Source organism: Hydra vulgaris, chromosome 14 (assembly GCF_038396675.1).
Source record: "Hydra vulgaris chromosome 14, alternate assembly HydraT2T_AEP".
Classification (NCBI taxonomy): domain Eukaryota; kingdom Metazoa; phylum Cnidaria; class Hydrozoa; order Anthoathecata; family Hydridae; genus Hydra; species Hydra vulgaris.
Window position 1 is genome coordinate 29,975,001 of NC_088933.1, and position 6,343 is coordinate 29,981,343.

The following is a 6,343-nucleotide window of genomic DNA, read 5'->3' on the forward strand; positions in this document are numbered from 1 at the left end:
AAATTACTTTGCTTGGTTGCGAATTTTTGAATTAAAAATAAAACATTATCTGAATGATAATTAGAAGATGTTTTTGTTGAGAGTTTTAAATTTTGAAACATTGCTTCTTCTTTTTCCACATTAGACGTACGACCTGCAAACAATCTATACTGTAGTGGAGCATAGGATGTGATTGAGTGATAGTATGCACCAAAGAATTTTCGCTTGCTATTTTTTAAATTTGCTTCTAAATGTTTTTTTTATAATTATTGCATGTACAAATGTAGTATTTATTAAACGAAGAATACTGTGTGTTGATCTAGATTTTTCTGGCATATAAAGGATGTTTTGTATTTTGCACAGAGGTAGTAAAAACTTAAAAATAAAGTGACCAACCTTGTAATGTTCAAGAAACCACTTAGTAACTATTAATAAACTTTTTCGATAGTTGACAACATTTTTTGCTTCAATGCCATTGAAAGAGCTTTTAATTATATTTTCTACAATTTTTTATCTTTTTTTTCTACTAAGTATGGCAATTCATCAAATTCATATTTTTAATATGGTTTGAAATATCATGCATTGGTTCATTATTTAAAATTTCTTAGTGTAAAAGATTTAGTTGTGTTAAAGAAAAACCTGGTTGTTTAAAAAGAAGGGCAGGCAATCCTTGCACTCCATGCATTTCATTTGCCAATAGCTCCTTTAGTGTTTTGACAGATGTATTTAATGGAAATCGAATCTTTCTTTCATAAAGCTCTTGTTCAATCTGATCTTTTTTTAGACATGAATATAATTTGGTTTTTCCTTGGTTTACTGCCAGTTGTGAGGTGTTACTTGCATTTATATGGTCTATACGATTTTGTAAGGAAGTGTATGGGAAGCTTAGTGATATAGAAATATTATTAGAAAGATCTGCATGCATGTTTCATACCCAACAAAAATAATTACCACCCTTCTGATGACCAGCTTCCAGTTGTGCTGCTGGATTATCACCTTTGATTATTAGTGCAACATCTAAAATAGGTGTTCCCTTAAATATTAAGGGATTGCTCAATTGCAAAATATTATTAATCCTGTCATCGCTATACAAAAGTTGCTGGTCATTGGAAGGACATTTACCAAGTATGTATAAATAAGGCTATTTTTGACCTCTAATTAAACATTTATATCCTCTCCATACTTTTGTTTATATTCAAAGCTACTTAAAAATATAGCTGTATCATACATTACGCTAACAGTAACAAGAAAATGAGTGTGATTAGATATACCGAAGCAATCATGCCAAAACATTAAATTCCTTGTTCTTTTATAAGTTTTAAGTATATTTATCAGATCTTTTTTAGTTAAGGTGTCATATTCATCTTTATATTTCTGCATATTATCAAGAGCATCAACAATTTGCCTTTGAGAAAGTGCTTCTAGTTCATTATCGTTTCGAACTTTCATAAAAACCTCATAGTCTTTGAACATAAATAGTCTTATATCTTTCAAGAAAATTTTTTTGCCTTCAATATGAACCTCTTTTTTTGTAATTGTTTGATTTTCAAATGATATAAATACTTTTTCATATCTTTGGGGTACAATCTTTTCCCCTGAATAATATGTTCCATTGTTTTTTTTTTTTTTTTTGAGTTGCTGCTATATTTTTTTATTAGTTGGCTCGCATGGCAAAAATATTTCTCTGATGTATGGCATGTTTAACCTATAAATATCTTTAAACATGAATGACTAATAAAATTTGAAAAGTTTAACTTATTAATCGTAAGTGAAGGAAAGATAATAAATACCTCCATTTTTTTCTTCTATACTGTATATTATCAATATTAGTGCCTTCAAAGCAATTATTATCTGACATTTTTCTTTTTAGATTTAGTCTTTTTTGATCACAGTTCATAGATTTTAAAAGTTTTTAGTACTTGGCCTCCGTTTGCGGGTGTAATACCTAAAAATTATTTTGTTCAAAATTCTTGCTTTTTTATTGGTGCTTACTATTGTTAAAATAGTAAAACTAATTTATTAGCATAGTTCATTTATTATTAGTTTATTATTTTTGTAAATATACTATACCGCAGACATTTAAAACTATTACCTTTTTTGTTTGTCACACAAAATTTACGTGCTAGTTCAGAAAAGTTTATCTTAAAACCATAAGGGTAGGATGAAATTTCATCCAAACACCTAACTTGTTTCCAAGAATATTTCTCAATAGAACCGACAAGGTTTCTTGGTTTTTTTTCTCCCTAAAATAGTGGTAGAAAAAAAAAACTTTGTATAAGCCTCAGTATATGCACCATTCAATCCTTAATCCTTCTCTGTAGTATGCTAGAAGGTATATAGCATAACTACATAAGAAACGGCTAGTACTTCTCTGTACTTAGAACACATTTGTAATATGGATTGTTAAAAGAGCCCTGTGAGTGTTTCCACATCTAGTAGGTTCCTTCTAGATGCGAATAGAGTTTTATAGTCTGTCTGTTTGTATATATATACATATATATATATATATATATATATATATATATATATATATATATATATATATATATATATATATATATATATATATATATATATATATATATATATATATATATACCATTTCCATTGATTTTCAATATTATTTTTTATTTTATTTGCATCATATCTGTGTTTCTTTTTTTCATTTTGTGGATTAGGTATATTAATCTTCATAGCCTTTGTGAATTTGGTGAAAAATGTTTTATTAAAATCTTGATCTAGTTTGTTCAGTGCTTTATGAGTTGCGATTGAAAGTTTTTTCTGCCTATGCATTCCTCTTTTTTCAGCTTTATATTTGAACCTTTTACATTTGACAGGAAATTTTTCTAACACTAATTTTAATCTTTTGTTAGCTATGCATCCTTGACAGTTAAAAACGCTATGAAGCACTTTCGAGCTTCCTAAATTACTAAATCTTTCTACGGAAAAGGTAAGCAAAATATCTTTCAAAGACAATTTTGACCTGGTCTTCCTTAACTTTTTTAAATGGTTAACAATAACCGAACCTTTTTTTTTGTTGTTCATAATCAAAGTGAAATGTAGGATTTTTTTCAATATAAATTTTGTATTGATGAATTAGCACTCTTGATCAAAAAATTTTATAATTTTCATTTACTAAATGTTTGATTCTATGTTTTTCAGTTAAAGCTATATATATTAGCAACCAGACAATCTCTAATGGACTTATTATAAAAGGACAAAAATAGACTTCGACAAAGCACTAATTGCAACAATTTTAATTACAACTATCAAAAATGAATTGTCTATAAAAAATGTTTGTCTTTCTAGACAATCATTTTTTATAGAAAAAACGGACACTAAATGAACAATCTCGATTTTTTAATGAGGTATAGAAGATCTATTTAATATATAATTTGGACTTATAACGAGTAATTAAATTTTCACTGCAGCATCGTTTCAAAAACTGAAAACGAGCACAAAATTAAAAATACAATTTTTCTAACAGAAGTTCATTTTTTAATTTTTTGTCCAGCGTGTGTTGTTGATTAAAAAGTTAATGTCTATTTAAAAACCTCAAAATGGACTATTTTGTGCTCAATTGAAGTTCATTAATTACTCAGTTCAGTTGTTTTTCAATTCTCAGTGAATGTGCGTGAAAATTTATTTTTAAAATGCCCTCTCCAGTTTGGGATTACTTCAAAAAAGTTGAAGGTAAGTTTATCTTTTAAAAAATTTTCCTTAGTCACTAAAATCTTTATCACCTTCAATAAAATTATTTTAAAAATATGTGATCAAGGAGTTGTCCTTTATAAAATGTGGATTAGTTAGTAGAAGATTCCAATAGGTGTTAAAATTTATTTAGGTTTGTGAATAAAACAATAGTGAAAAAGAAAAACGTTTTTTACTTTCATTTTATTGATGAATATGTACGCAAGTTTTAAACAATAATTAATCATGGGCAATGATCGTCATTTGGAGTTTTGATGTCATTTCAATATTTTTTTAATATTATAAATTTACTACATAACAATCTTCAAATAATATGGTAATGAAAGATTTCTGGTTTTATGAAATCAAGTAAATTTAGACAAAATCATAGACACCAAATAGACAAAAAATTATGCTTTGTAGACTTATGAAGTGAAAATTATTTTTTAACTGAGCAATCTTAGGACACCATCAAAAATTTGATAGACACAACAAGGACAAAAAATTAAACATTTGTTGTGTCCATTACGACATACAGAATTGTCTATGTTTGTGTTGTAAGTCTATCCATAGACTAGTCTGGTTACTAATATATACTTTAGAGAAACCGCAAGTTAAAGGATCAGCAATAGACAGCTCTGACATAGCAAAAAATTAAGTTAATTTTATTATAAATCTGTCGTTTACTTGTATTCTAAATTTGGTTAAGTAAGTTTATATTCTGCCCGCTATTTTACATGTTTACAAATCTATGGTAATTTAAAGACCGGAATTTTAGTAAAATAGTTTTATGGCATTATAAATGAGGGGTGGTTCATATCACAGTAATGTTTGAATTTTGAGCTTAGACTTTTAAATAAACATTAAGAGGTTTAGCTTTAAAAATCTAACTGGTCGTATGTCAATTTGTGTGTTCTTCACACTCAAATTATTAAAAACTTTCATATAAAATGAAAAAAACAGATTTTAAACTCGAAATAACTAATTTTTTTCAACCTTTAATATGTTTGCATACATATTACTGGTTAGAAATTTAACATATAACTTAAAACTTGTTTGAAAAAGTTGCTTTCTCAATTTAATGTTTTATCTTCACTGAGAGCAGCACCATTTTATACCAAAATATGATTCATCAACTATAAAGCAAAATTTTTATATCTAAACTTTAGTAATTTAAAAAAAAGTTAACTTTGTTTGATTTTAGATAAATTAAAGCGCTCGGGGAAAAAAAAAAAAAATTAAATAAAAAAAATTATTTGGGCTAAAAAAATACAGTGAAACAACCTTTTATAAAAACGCAAAATTCGTGTATTTTCCAGAGCATGGATTAACGCGTTTAGTAGTATTTATTTTTTAATAGCATACGGAAGTTCGAACTTATTTGTATTTTAAATTTCAAAGTTTCTATAGTTTTTATGTAAAATAATACAAGTTCAAGTACTTTTTACAATCATTTTTTTCAAAATATTTTTATAATTAACAGAGGGGTCCTGAAGAATAAATTACGTCATGACCCATTATTCTTGTGGGCCGTTGAGCCCACAACAAATATGAAAATATATGAAATAACAGATATATAAGTTGGATGCTTGCATCCATTAAGGTAGCAGATCTCTTTAAAATAAAACTACTTAAATTTTTGTTATGGAACATTAATTGCAATAAAATTTTATTTTAAATCAATTAAATTTCTATTTTTTATATATAAAATTAAAAAAAGTAATAAAGGACTAGTTCCACATTTAAGCTGCCATTTTGAAAAATTTTCAAACATAATTGTAAAAGTTTTACAAATGCTTGTAATTCCAAATTTTCAGGGTGTATTTAGAGTACTATTAACTGGGGTTTTTACCACGTATGCGAAAAACGGAAAATTATATTTTAAGTTCAATTTTTATCACAGAGTATTAAAAGGAAGCACCCAAAAAAATAAAAAAATACACCTAAAATAAAAATTGAACTTTTATTGAGGTACACAACAAGGAACATTTCCTAAAAATTTCAAATCAAAATCTTTATTAAAAGTCGAGAAAACGTGTTTTATTTGTTGCAAAGTATTTAAAAAATAAAACGCGAGAAAAACGCTTACAATGATTGCGTAATAAAAAAAGTCGTAAAATTGTTATAAATCTAAAAGTCACTAGCAAAATATATTGCCCCGTTTTTAAATTTTTTGTCAACGAACTTTTTTTTCATAACTTTTACCAACTTTAGTTGGTATAAGGTATCAGCAGAAGAAATTTTTTTGTTGATACCTACTGTAGAAGTATTTTTTGTCTTATATTCATTTTCAAAAAAAACTTCTTAACACTTGAAAACTGACAATTGGTAACGAGTCTGCAGTTTTTTTTTACTTTTTTTGAATGTGTAATAACTGTTTTTGAATTTATATTCACATTTTCTAATTGAGCAACAAGTCATTTTTTATGTAAAAGATGCAAACAAACTTGTAATGAAATTTTTAAGCAAGCATGCAAATATAAGCAAAAGATGAGGTAGTATTAGTAAACTTTAAGCTGTGAAACTTATCCTAAATTCTTTTTGAGCACTGGTAAAATATTAGGCGAACAGGATGCTTTTAGAGCTCAGTTTTCTCACAAAACCTGACCATAAAGCTAAAAAACCAATAAACATATTCGATGCTATGGTGGTTGCTAGAGAAGTTTGAAAACTA